The sequence below is a fragment of the Sander vitreus genome, chromosome 5, assembly GCF_031162955.1.
Source record: "Sander vitreus isolate 19-12246 chromosome 5, sanVit1, whole genome shotgun sequence".
NCBI lineage: Eukaryota > Metazoa > Chordata > Actinopteri > Perciformes > Percidae > Sander > Sander vitreus.
Window position 1 is genome coordinate 22,230,230 of NC_135859.1, and position 14,295 is coordinate 22,244,524.

A 14,295-nucleotide genomic window follows, 5' to 3' on the forward strand; every position below is an offset into this window, starting at 1 on the left:
CCTAAAAGCAAGTCAGGCACTAATTACATTTGAATACATGCAAAAGGCACATCAACTAGTGATGGATTCAAAGCATATTTGAAAATAAAAATCTGACAAAGCGCACTCGGACTGAAATCTACTTCTGACATGTTTTAAACAGTAAATGAAAGATAGTTAACAGTTAATAGTTTTTTTAACTTGTACATTTAGGTTTGTACCTGTAAATTGTGCGTTAGAGATCTCATATTATGCTATTTTTCTGGTTCATAATTTTATTTAGAGGTTGTACCAGAATAGGTTTACATGGTTTGATTTTCAAAAAACACCATATTTTTGTTGTACTGCACATTGCTGCAGCTCCTCTTTTCACCCTGTGTGTTGAGCTCTCTGTTTTAGCTACCGAGTGAGGCATCTCACTTCTATTCAATCTTTGTTGGGAGTCGCACATGCGCAGTAGCTAGCTAAGGACAACTAGCCAGTCAGAAGGAGAGTAGGGCGGGGCCTGACAAGCAAATGATCCAAAACAAACCCGCTTCAGCCAGTAACCTATGGCTTTGGCTCAGCCGTACAACCTAGACTGGAGCAAGTTTCAGAGCAAGTTATTTAAATATTAACAAATAGGTCTTTCATACTTAGCGTTTCGTCTCCTGGACATGGCGATACAACTATCTGAACTCTTCGGGCCTCCGCATGGTTTGAGGGGCATGCCACATTAGCAGCTAGGCGAGCATTATAACGTGTGTTACAAAGTGACGCACGTTCGTCACGGAAGTAAAGGCTGGACTACAATAGAGCTGTTTCGAGCAGTTTGTGAACAGTGTTTTCTGTGGGATATGGTAAGTCCCTTTGGGGTGGACTTTGGGCTTTTTCACTTAACCAACCTATAACATGCACACAAAAAAAAAAGATACATAACACAATAAAGGAAAGGGAAAAAGCATAATATGAGCACTAACCAGATTTTGAACACAGAGCTTTGTAAAGAAAACTGATCACAAGAGAGAGGTTTTGAGATTCTAGCTCAATATTGGCTTTATAGAACCAGGTAAAGAACACTTCAACATGTAATATTTAAATATGTATAAACCCTAGAAAGGATGTGATGAAGATAGATGGAAGGTAGAAGCTTGCAAGCTGGGAACTGAATGCACAAACTTGAAAGACAGTTTACAGACTTAAAAAGGTGATCCTGCAACCAAAGACTTAAATATCAAAGCTTTCAACAGAGTATACAGGTATACACGTACAAGTTTACAAAACTAAGATTACAGGAGCAACACCGTATTTTCAAGCATACCTTTACGACTGATATGATATACCGTATAGTTTTTGGTTACAGGTGATGAGCGCACCAATGCTACGTTGCGCTATGCTTTAGCCTATTCCTTTTAGAGCTACATATTTGGGTTGATATATTTGTTTGGTTTTGATGCAAGGGACAGAGTTGCAGTGCTAGTGGATGTCACACTGTGACCAAACAGCCAGGGACACAAAGCCTCACTTCTGTTCAGCCACAGCCTGGTGTGTTCATAGATCCATTTGACGCCCTACCTAGTAACACTGATCACACCACTACTTAGTAAGCCTGCTCTTTACTGATTACTATACTTGTCCATATATCTCACTCTAATGTTGCCTCTCCATCTGTCTTTCTATTACACCGTGTCTCACTGCCTTCCTCCCCCCTTCAATTCTACCTTAAAGGTTACTGAGTTGGAGAGAAAGATGGAATACCCAGTGAGACAGCGAGGGGAAAGAGAAGTAACGAACAGAAAGAACAAGGTGTCCATTTATCTTTCACCAAGTATGGCTTATCTGGGTAAAACACCTTCATATAACTCTGGTGAAGCTCAAAAGGTATGTTTCTCACCTTATCACAAAGGAGCCAAAGTGCTTGTAAAGTGCAAAATGGTTCATAAAGGAAAGTGACCAGTCACAGTTGAGGCAGTGGAAATAAGTTTTGAGCAGCAATGAACAAGATAGTGGTACCATCTACTCTATGACATTTTGTCTAAAATGTTTTAGGTTACTACTTTTAGTCTGCCCAAAAACACAAACTGAAATGAATTTCTTTCTATTCAAGTTGTGTTCTCGGTCAGGGGAGGGCATTGATGCTTTGTACCATTTTTTGCCATGCTCAGCTTTATGAATTTGAATCCCTTTGGACTTCCTATAGTCTCACATTGCCAGACCTATCTCCACAGCGCTGCGGAGGAAGGTCTGGCTAGTCCACACAACATTCCTGGATAGGAGAAAAACGTGCTCTGGTTTATTGGCATTTTTTTTTAAACCAATCACAATCGTCTTGGGCGGTGCTAAGTGCTGGACGCAGGTACAGTGCCTCTGCAAAATAGCCTCGGGAAGGAACTTGTTTTGGTGGAACATGTACGCGTAGGGAGGTGAGTTTTGGGGTTAAAATGGCTGTCAAGTGTGTGATGAGAATTTTACTCAAAAAAAAGATAAATATAATTTGAATTTAATTTTAGCTAGGAGGATGTTTCCTGAATCGACACAAAGAAAGCGGAAGGTGAGGAACATCTGGCCGAAAATGAGACTAATAGTCTTGTTAATATATGAACGTCTGGATTGCTATGCAGTGAGGTTAAGTTCACAAATGCATTGTGAACAAGTTATTTTTCAGTTCTTTTTAACAACAGTGGGGATGTTGAGGAAACGTTGAGTTTGTGAGGGAGTTGTGTATGGTTCAACATAATCCTCCCTCCTTCAATCTGTATTTTAAGCCAATAACAAAAAGTAATAAAACTTTCACCCAAAACAGAACTGTTCATACTGGACACAGCTGTGTGTACCAGTTGTAGCAACTAACTGTACTTGCTGGCTTTGTACATCTTTAGAGCAATCAATAACTGGATGCACCTTAAAATTCTGCACCTCAGGTTTGGACCTACCACACAACTCCCTGCAGTTAGAAAAGATTAACTGAAGGTGAGTCAGCGCTCCCACTCTGAGACACTGATGCATATGGAACCTGATCTGCGGGGCCAGGTGGAGGTAGGGGGGAGAGTAAAGCGGAGTTGTCTTTTTGAGTATGAAACTTGGAAGAAAAAGCCAGAAGGACCAGTCCAAGCTAAGCAGCTGGCAGGTGAAGTGAGCTGGCCATAGCTCCTCCCAACACGTCCTTGGCCAAAAAGCCATCAAGGAAAACATTTTCAGGTTGACTACCAGCAGAATCAAAAATCTACACACCGCTGTGCTACTTAAATCCAAACCGTCTGCGAGGGAAGCAAACGAACATGTGTCCATGCATGCGTGCGTGCGAAAGCAAAAGAGACAAAAAGGAAAGAGAGCAGGTTTCACAGCTACAGTAACTCTCAGCAGGTGAGAGGGGACAGAGGAGAACAAATAAAATCCCACCAGAGCAGAACAGGCCAGGAGGGCATGTACCATATCAAATTAAGTGTGTGTGTGTGTGTGTGTGTGTGTGTGTGTGTGTGTGTGTGTGTGTGTGTGTGTGTGTGTGTGTGTGTGTGTGTGTGTGTGTGGGTATGTGTGTGTGTGTGTCCAACCATATGGGTTTGTAACTAAGATTTGTCTCCAACCCACAAACACAAAACCTGGCCCAAATTTCTCTTTGCTACCCCCACCTTTCCCTCAACCTTTCATGCACTTTGATTTAAAAACATGAAAAGAGACATGGCAGGGCTTTGGAGAAGAAGTGGCTAGCCAAGAGAGGCCTTAAAGCCTTTTAGAAGTGATCTGGTTTAATGGTCTCTGGGTGAAGGAGGTAAGGAAAACAGAAAAAAGTGGGCTGGAATGGTGGAAATGCTGCAGTCATAAAGATAGCCTTTGTGTGTGTGTGTGTGTGTGTGTGTGTGTGTGTGTGTGTGTGTGTGTGTGTGTGTGTGTGTGTGTGTCTTAAAGAGCTGGAAGGTAATTGTTGAGAGTGCTGTGGTAGCAAAAAGGGGTAATGCTGTATGTGAGTGTGTGGTTTTTGTCTGGCGGTCTTACAAAACGCTGGGGCAGCACCCAGGGGCCACTTCTCATCCAATAAGGGCATTTAAGCTTGTCAATATCGTCTATCATACGACTCATTTGACTCCATCAAACGAACAGGCAGAAGAGATGTAGATAGAGAAAGACCAGAGCAGATTGCCATTCATCCCTTTCATCCTTTGTTCAATAGTTTTCTCCCTCCCACCTACTAAAGTTTTACATCCCTCCCTCAATTAAAAACTCGCCGATTCTTTGGCCGGGTTGCCTCAGTGGGTAGATCAGGCGCACATATACTGAGAGGTTTGTGCCTCGACGCAGAGGTCCAGGGTTTGAATCCGACCTGTCTTCCCCCTCTCTCTCACCTAGCTGTCCTGTCAATTAAAGGCGGAAAAGCCCAAAAAATAATCTTAAAAAAAAAACACTATCCCTCACATCATTAATTGTGTTCCGTCTTTCTTTAATTTTTTCCTTTGCGCGTGATCTACCCACACCCACACACGCACACGCACAACACACATTCAGGTGAAGCTGGTTTCATCAGTGAGAGAGATGGCAGGGATTGGGTGGAGGGCAGGCACCCTGTCATTTGTCTGTGTTTGAAACTGATACACAATCACATAAACACACACCCACAAAAAAACTCATTCATCCGACACACTCAAACACACACACACACACACACACACACAAATAACTAAAATACAATTTGCCCAAAATAACTACTGAACTTTTTTTTTTTTCGAAGATTATTTTTTGGGCTTTTTCCCGCCTTAATTTTGATAGGACAGCTAGGTGAGAAAGGGGAGAGAAGGGGGGGAAGACATGCAGGAAATTATCACAGGTCGGATTCGAACCCTGGACCTCTGCGTCGAGGCATAAACCTCTCAGTATATGTGTGCCTGCTCTACCACTGAGCCAACACGGCCACACAACTACTGAACTTTTAAACTTTTTTTCTTTCATTGCCAACTGGAGCTAGTCGATCCTCGATAGACCTCCCATCCAGCTGTGGCTGATGGGTGACCAGCCAAAAACCTGAGAGAGAGAGAGAGAGAGAGAGTTTGGAAGTTGCCCATTCAGAATCAATTCAGCCTAAGTTACATTCTACTGGTTGCCAGCAATAACTCAAACAAGAGTAGACAGCATCATTACGTTGCTAAGCTTTAACAACATGAAGAATTTGGTCATCTGCACCAAGGAAAGGATGCAGCCTTTCCTTGGTGCAACGCAAGTGTAGACTGCAAAGGTCTTCTACATAGTCATGTAGATGTTTTTTTAGTTTTTAAAAGTATTAATTTTGGCCCATACACCTACCTGACCAATCGCGAGTCAATCACAGCTGTCAATCATGACGTTTCATCCCATTTTTATAGCATCAAATAACTAATAAAAAAAACAGACACTTGAACATACATCAGTGTGATCAGAACTATCTAAAATGACAGAAACCATTTTTGGGGGGGATATTATTTGAGGTGTACTTTGATTTTTTTGTTGTCCTATACACTAGCATGGAGGGGGTGGGATTTTCAGACGCTAAAACACTCCACAGGGTTTTGCAACTTTGGAAAGCATTTACGTTACAAAGTAGTCTTCCAGGAATATGTGCTTACACACTTTTGATTGGCCACCACAGCACCTTGCCTTGCATTGAGTTACTGCAGAAATTGAGCCAGGTTTAACTACTTTATTTTTGCAGGACGAGCCTGCGTTTTCATTATCCAGAGTTATTTTGCGTCAGCAACCCAATGGGCAACACAGCTGTTCTATTCAAATGACTGAGGGGGCTGCGTTTTTTCCACTTAGTGCTGTTATCTGTCTGAACACGGGCTTACAGTACACTAACCTTCATGTTGAATTTATTTTCGTTTGTAAGACAGATCAACAGACATGATTCATGTGTGTTAAAGATTCTGATACCAGATCCGTTGCTAATTAGTGGCTATTTGTAAGACAAGTGGAACTAACAGTGATGGTGGTTGGACAACTGAGCGGGCATAACATTCAGATGAATCGGCCTATTAAACCTGTTGGGCCAACAGATATAGTTTAGCCTAAGCAGATTCCAAGTAGATATAAGCCCTAATGAAATACCTGCTTAGGGTGAGGGTAGGACTCAAAGGCTTCATAATTAGGCCAGGCCTAATTATATAAATTAGCATCCCTAATACGGGGCTTTGGCACATGTTACCCTGTTAATTGATATGAATAAACATTTGTTATGCCCACATAATCTTCATGAACTTTTACAAATTAAACAAGGTGTTACTTTCCGATCTGCTGTGATGAAGAAACCTTAGAAACAAAGAAGATGAAGAAAAACCTCCCGTCACAACAACATCCAAGTCCTTGGACCAGTTTTAAACAAAGTATCTTACACTACTATTTCACAGTATCACAGACGATAAATCTCGGGCCACTGAATATCATGTCTTTATGAAGGCTCTCAGTTACTGAATTACTCTGTGCAGTTTTAGAGATTTCCAATATTACCTATAAACAAGGACGCCAACTTCAGGCCTGCGAGGTGCAAATTGAAGTGGGACGATTTTCATCAAAGTTCTGTTCTTTCCAAGGTAATCATTTTCTCCATAAATACTCTCTTAGGGGTGATACTGCAGTGGGTTCATCACAGCCTTGGAACACACACACACACACACACACACACACACACACACACCAAACTTTGTCTCTTTTTAAAGAGCTCAGATGGGCTGTATTGACGCTAAGGACTGGTGATCTGGCAAAAATCTAAATGAATACTTATCATCCTCTGTAATATCCAATGCCTGGAGACAAAAACAACACGGAAAGTCATAAAGTTTTACTACAGCGAGGGAGAGTCTCTTTACTGTGCTGTCTCTGTGCTGATGAGCAGGAACCGTGCACTAAGTGCAGGGTGGTTTGCTTGGAGCTACGCATGTTTATTGATCAGAAAAGCCTCACAGAGACGAGCAACAAAAGCTTTAGCAAAGCCGATTAACATTTTAAAAAAGAAAAGAAAAACAAAGATATGCAATGTGCTTTCTCATATACAGACATGAAGACATTCACACAGGCAAACAGAAAGACACATGTTGAGTCCAGACAGATGTAAGGTTACTGTTCTCCAGCTATCCAGTGTGATGTTTTCCTTGGCTAAACAGAGGGACTATTGATATTTATGAGACGTGATGAGACAGGAACACAGGATGGATGAAAGACAAAGGAGAAGAAGAGGGGGAGGAGGGAGAGGCGGAATGAGAGATTTGCAATCTTGAAATGTTAACGTAATGTAACTTCTAGTCTTTAGTGTATTGCTTGGCTGCCTCTTCCATGCCTGTAAATTCTGTCTGAATATGGATGTGACAGACAGGTGGTGAGAAGGATGAAGAGGTGGTATGACAGGCCAAACAAGCCATGGGGGGGGATGTGTGTGTGTGTGTGTGTCTCTGTGTGTGTAGGGGAGTGTTTGAATATGAGAGCAATCTGATCTTATTAGGGGCCTGACAGGATGAGGAGCTGTGATGAGTTCTGAATCACCACCGTCTAATCAATCAGTCTAATTAACCGAGCTTTATGAACACTGGGCCGAGCTGAGTAAGAATCCGCCGACACACAGATTAATAATGATTACTGAATACACTGCAACACATTCTATTAACAATCCATCTGCATGCCTATCATGCGGCTTTGCATAAGAAGTCACATCATTGCCAGTTGCAGGAAATCCTCAGAAACGTATTCTGGTGATTCTGTCTCCATCAAGTCTTCAAAGTAAATGAAATATTATTCCCAAGAATTCATTTTGATTTAATGAAGCTTAAAGTTCTGAAAGTGACTCGGTGCACTGGTATCATGATATCATTATACTACATTCATGTCTAAAGGTTCTTTTTAGCAATATTTAATATACAGACATGGCGGACATGATACAACCCTTCAATGGTAGACGGTTTAAATGTTGAACTTTAGAAAAGTCAGAAGTCATTTTTGTTTGCGCGCACACTTGGGCTAAGACAGGACAGGCTGCTCTTAAACACCCTCCCATGCCCTCAAAGAAGAGGAGTCCTAGTATGGAAGTCAACACAGTCACAACAGAAGGATAGGCAGTAGAGTGTGTGTGTGTGTGTGTGTGTGTGTGTGTGTGTGTGTGTGTGTGTGTGTTGCCAAGTCCCCACACCAAGCAGACCTTTAACCACCAGCGGGGGGTCTGCATGTGTGGGGTGTTACCGTGACCTGCTGCTGGGCAACAACTGTCATCGATGACCCTTACCACTTGACTACCCGTGATGCCACACTGTGGGCAGTCTGCATTCTCTCTCTCTCTCTCTCTCTCTCTCTCTCTCTCTCTCTCTCTCTCTCTCTCTGGTTTTAGTGTAAGCCACCAACCCATTTGTCACTCTCCATTTTTCTCTCACCATCTTTTCGCCTCTCTTAACCTTTGTCTGGCTCGTTATTTGCAGCTGGAAATTGTAGGAAGAAAGCACAGCACAGTCAGAAGGCCAATGTGTAAAACAAAGCAAACAAAAGGCCACGCTCTCACACTATTTACACATCAAAACAGCTAACTGAGGGCAAGCCAGAAGCGTACCAAATAAGTGGTATTTAGTGACAACGATGATTCAACCAACAAATGTTTGGCATTTTTGCTTAAAAAATGCTTAAACCTTTAAACATGTACTAAAGCAAGACATTATTTCTAAGTGGGAGGCTCCAAACAGTTGCAGGGGAGACTCAGTGAATGGAAGTAAAAGAATATGACATTAGTTATGAAAAGAAGATCACATAACAGCCTTAATGTGTGTGGTTAAAGAGATGGTTCAGAGATCTTTTTACTGTTTTTCCCACTTTCCCAGAGTCAGAAATTAAGCTTAGAACAGACCTTTTTTATGTCTTTGGTGTTGTTTAAGTTATGTCAAACAGCGATATTAAGGAATGTCTATGGGATCAAATGACATAATCATGATCCCATAGGCTTCCAGGAATTTAGCGAAACTAAGCAGGTAAATTAAGAGGGGGTGAGGGAGCCTTTTTCTAAGCTTTGTCTGAGGGGAGGCCCACAGTCTCAGACTTTGAAAACCCCTGTCCTAAAGCAAAGTAATGAGTTTGAGCTAGGCTAAAGAGAAGTATAGTCATCCACTTTCACCACCTTCCCAGGGATTCTTCACATCTCTCCACTGTAAACTGTGACAGAAAGGCCATAAAATCATCTGAAAAGCACCCTGTATATTTTTCAAAAATCAAAGCTGGCTCTGAAAGATGACTATGTTTGAAAAATGAAACTCCCAGGATCAATAGATCCACTTTTTCTCCAGCTGTGGCCATCTCAGACACACTTGGAAAAAAGAATCCATGAAAAACCCTATACTTATCACATACTGTATCTCAAAAAGAACTAACTGCTACCTACTTGGCACAAATGACTCCATAGCCTGAACAAAGGCAGCATTGTATGTGTTTTTAACGGAAATCAATAAATGTGCTATTGACGCATATGCACAGTGCACACTTCTCCCTCTCTCACACACACTTGTCAAGCAATCTTGTCCCGTTGTCATCAGCCTTGATGATGCCAGGGAGGACTGAAGTCTGCATGGGTGATCGCCAAATTGATTGATCGCCTCACCCATCTGTACGCTCTACTCTCAACTGAAGATTACCTGTCATTTATTCAGTGGCTTTAGCCCTCAATTCCCTCAAGAGTTTCACACGCTGCCTTATCGTGATGTGGCTATGTGCATGTGTAATTGTACATACAAGTGTGTAGGCAGGGGGTGAGTGTTGGCTTCTGAGGACCCCTACATAGCAGTTTCCACGAGATGAAGAAGAGGTTTTGTTCTCGGCCTGTTTCCCTAAGGATCAATAATGCTTTGTTGCGTGTCGCAGAGAAATCAGAAGCTGCAGCGGAGGAAGCCAAAAGACATACCTTACCCCTTTAAATGCAAAGTCATTACGCCACATTGTAAAAACCCTCCAACAGTTCTCTCTATAGGCTTCAAATCTCAGTGGGTTCTGTTCCCAAGCAACATATCAATAGTTCTTTGTTGCAGGGAAATCAGAAGCTACTGCGGAGGAAGCCGTTTTACTCTTAAAATGCAAAGCGGTAACTGTTATAAGGCCATACTGTCAAAGCCCTCGAAAACACCTCCATTGAGTTTTAAAATCCTAGTGTGTTCTTTTCCCAAGCACATATTCACTGAAGGGCTCATCCTCAATGTCAACTTACCATATTAGTTTTACGGCTCTGTGCTTTACGTATGTATGAGAGGCCTCAGGCTGATGTGCGCTATAGAGCAATGAAAGTGCAGGCTAGTTCTGTTGCTTTGATGGTCCCTGACTATTGGAACAAAACATATCTGAAAACAAAACCCAGCACAATGTACAGTACAGTAAGAGTTTGGCATTTAAAAGAAGTACAAACAGGATGAAGTCGATAACCGTTTTGCAATACAACCACAAAAGACCATTTCATAACAGAAACAAACAACTCCCTATTCTTTTTACCCTCTTTTAGGGAAGCAAGGGGAAATAGTGCTTCGAAACCCATTCACTCTGCCTATAGCAAGCTATCAATTTTCCAGCATGCCCTTCAGCTTATGTTTCTAAACAGCAAAACACACACACACACACACACACACACACACACACACACACACACCTGTCTACCCTCAACTGTTAAAAGCTGGCACTGACATTTAAAAATGTTGAATTTGTGTTTTTCAAAAAAAAATTTCACATAACAGTGGATACTGCAACTACATAAGGATTTACTTTTCTAATTAGAAATTTACTTAAAAAAGAAATATAATGTAGTAAAAGTAATGACGTAAGTAATCATATCAACCAAACCATATCCTTAACCTCACTCACTGCCACTTTCACCTTTATTTCAGCATCTAGACCTTGGGTCTTCCATGTATTTTAAGCCAAGGACCCCTTAACTAAGAGAGACGGATCAGGGACCCCCTACTACGTATATTGTATAAAATGATGTTGCATATTTAACTGGACTTAAAATAACGTGTGGGTGCCCTTAAGCCTTTATACATACCTTTTTAGTGCATAGAATACTAAGATATCAGGGTTTCCCGCAGCACTTTGCAGTTCGGGCGGCCCACCTAAGCTGAGGAACCCTACTGCCTTAACTAGGTCGCCAAAAAAAAATAAAAAAATCTGCTGCACAAAAGGCCGTCAAGTGCATCTCGGACAATAGCGCGGATGCGCTTCACACCGTGAGCGGGCACACGCGCCACACGGCCCAAATGAGAGAAAGAAAAGGAGACGTGGTCCGTCGCTGTCCGGAGGATAACTAGCCAGTTGATATCGCGCGTGTGTGTCCGTGAGAACTGTAAGTCGTATAACTTGTGTTTTGGGTTTATTTAAGCCCTTTATTGTATTAGTCTATAGTTCTTGCAAATTTAAAATAAGTTAGCTGGTGATTTTGTCGTTTGAGTTCTTCACCTGCTAGCTAGGTTGCACATGCCTGTTGATTCGATATAATGGCGATTGTTGAACGCCCTTGCTCACTCTGCATTATTTACATAGCCTGTAGCGATGCTAGATGTCAGCTCTGCCAGAAGCAGTGACTGTGATCACCTTTGCAATTTTTGACAATGTTGTTTTGCACTTTATTTTGCACTTTAGTGTTGTATAGTTTGTATAGTGTTTGTAATGAAAATAAGCATCAATGGTCCACTTGTAAAAGAGTGCAATTACCAAAGGGCCCTTGAATTGATCTTTTTAAAACCTAGGATAGCTTGTAGCGATGGCAGATGTCAGCTCTGCCAGAAGCAGTGACTGTGATCACCTTTGCACATTTTGAATGTTGTTTTGCACTTTATTTATTATACTATATTATTATTTAAATTTTATATTTAGAGTTTAATAAATAATTGTTAAATGTAGTACAGAGTCTGTAGTCTATCGCACAAAGAAACACCATATGTCTGATTCATGTTGAGACAATTTGTTTTTTGAATAAAACTTTCAAAAAATTAACAATAATTTGGTGGCCCACCTGCAGTAACTCTGAGGACCCCCTAGAAGTCCCGGACCCCCTGTTGAAGATCTCTGATCTAAACCACCATTACATTGTTAATCATCATCATTTTTGCTTTAGTGACAAACTACTTACTGGAGTTAAGAATGCACCTGCGAGATTGATCAGAAAACTGGATAACGTATTTACGTGCCATAGTATCGCCATTTCTATCAGAGTACTCCAGCTGGCATGTCAGAGTTTCTCAAAGCAGCTAAAAACCACCAAGAGAGATTTTGGTCTACAAAACTCTGAACCTCTTCACCCTTCGCCATTCCCATGGTAACTGTGCAGAACAATCTATGAGGGTGGGCCTGAAATTGACTTTTAACACGTTGAGCTTTACTTAGAGATCAGTTTTATGTCTCATGCTAATGATGAAAAATGGGACTTAAAGAGGTCAATTTGACCATGGACCTGGAATGGAATGACAGGCTGCAGCGGTGACGTACCATCGATGCCTGCCGTTACAGCTATGGCCCATATTGGATTGTTCTGTTCAGCAGTCTATGGAGGGAACCGCTGCCTCTTCTTCTTATCGACACAGTACTAAAGGTATGGAGCGGGAGCTGGCAACGGCTGAGAGAATCACAAGACTAGCAAACAACAGATTCAATGCTCTCTCTCAGGGAAAACATTGGTTTTCAGAACCTTTGAGTTTCTCTGAAGTGACATTGATCTTGTTGGTGGATCTTTGATGTTAATCCTCGCTTAATAAGCTATTCAGCAAATATGACAAAGCCCCAAGTGGGGTGTGGGGTGTGTGTGTGTGTGTGTGTGTGTGTGTGTGTGTGTGTGTGTGTGTGTGTGTGTGTGTGTGTGTGAGAAAGAATTAGTGAAGAGAAAATATGCAACTATGCAAATAACCGAGCCCTGAGCCCTTGTGTGTTAGATTTTTAATCTTTATTCTCCACATGGCCTTGCTGTGGGTTCTCTATCACAAATGTTTAATCAAGACATGACTTGTGTGGGTAACTCTGGGTGCTTCTTGTTTCTCACATTTCAAAGATAAGCAATTCAGGTGCACTGTAGAATTAACAATAAACTAGTGGTCAACCAGGTGTCAGTAAATCCAGGCCATATAAACAAAAACGTGTCTCAAGTTCAAAAAAACGTTTAAAATCAAGCGAATTACCTCATACCATCAGTTGAGTTAGCTATCACTGAACCAGATTGTTTTGCTTAGTCCACTGTTTTCTATGCTGTCATTGTGTTTAGTAGTGATAAACGATTAACTGAAACATTTTGGGGGACTGAACCATTCCCACTGAAAATAACATAGTCCCTAACAGTTAATTACTTGATATTCAGTTTAGCATAGCCTATATGTGTCCAAGAAATAAGGTTACTCAAGCAGAAACAAGTTCCTCTTAGGGGGCTTTCACACCAGAAAGACCGGACCAAGGTTCATGTTTTTGGATTTGATCCGGTAAGTTTTGGTTTCACGCTGCAGTTATGCAAGCGCACTAAAGATCTATACGTGACAAAACTACGTCCTGCCGTATTTTTGTTGATTGATTGGTATGTAGACGGGCTTCCCCGTCCTCTGGTATCCTCTCTCTGTGTCAGAGTTTTTTAAACTGACTGCTGCTCTCCCCTACTGCCGCGGCTCTTTTTGTTTTGTTGCGATGTTGAGAAGCAAGAGATGGGAACTTTCTTTCTGGAGCATTTATTCAGAGACAAACGGAAACCTACACTGTACATTTACTACCACTTAACAAACTGTTGATGTATTCTCTGCTCTGATAGCCGACGGCTGTCTGCTCTGAGCGCATTCACCGTCACACACTCTCTCATGTACACACTAAGCATTGAGATATCACTAAAGGAGCTTCCCCGGTCTTATACCATGATGATAGCCTGCCAGAGCTTCCTGTATTTGGTCCAAAAGTCCGAACCATCCAAAAAATGCTTTCACGCTATAAACGAACCGGACCATGGTTCAGTTTGATCCGGACCGAGACTACCTCTTTTGGTCGGACCAAATTTCGTCCGTTTGGTCCGGACCGTGGTCCGGGGAAGGTTTTGTACCTGTAATTTTGGTTCGGATCAAACTGAAAATTCCTGAGGTCCTGACCAAACGAGGTAGGTGTGACAGCCCCCTTAATCTCTTAGCTTAGATGAAGGAAGCTCGGTGTCTTGTTTACGAAATATTTAAGGAATCTTGTTACTTTAATGTCTTTCCAGTGTCGAGGTGATCCTGTTAGCTGCTTAAAGAAAATGACCTAATCAAGTAGAAGCACTAACAACTGTGCAGTACCTGTGAGTGAAAGCTAATTTCCATAATTTGTATTCTGGTAAAATGTTAACAAAGCTTGAGCTGAAAATACTTGTGTGGG

The 14,295-nt window shown here is 41.7% G+C and overlaps 1 protein-coding gene across 1 annotated transcript in view; it reads right to left on the reverse strand.

The window, feature by feature from the left end:
• fbxl17 (F-box and leucine-rich repeat protein 17) overlaps nt 1–14,295 on the reverse strand; it is a 228,269-nt gene that overhangs the window by 153,879 nt on the left and 60,095 nt on the right. The window lies entirely within an intron of this gene.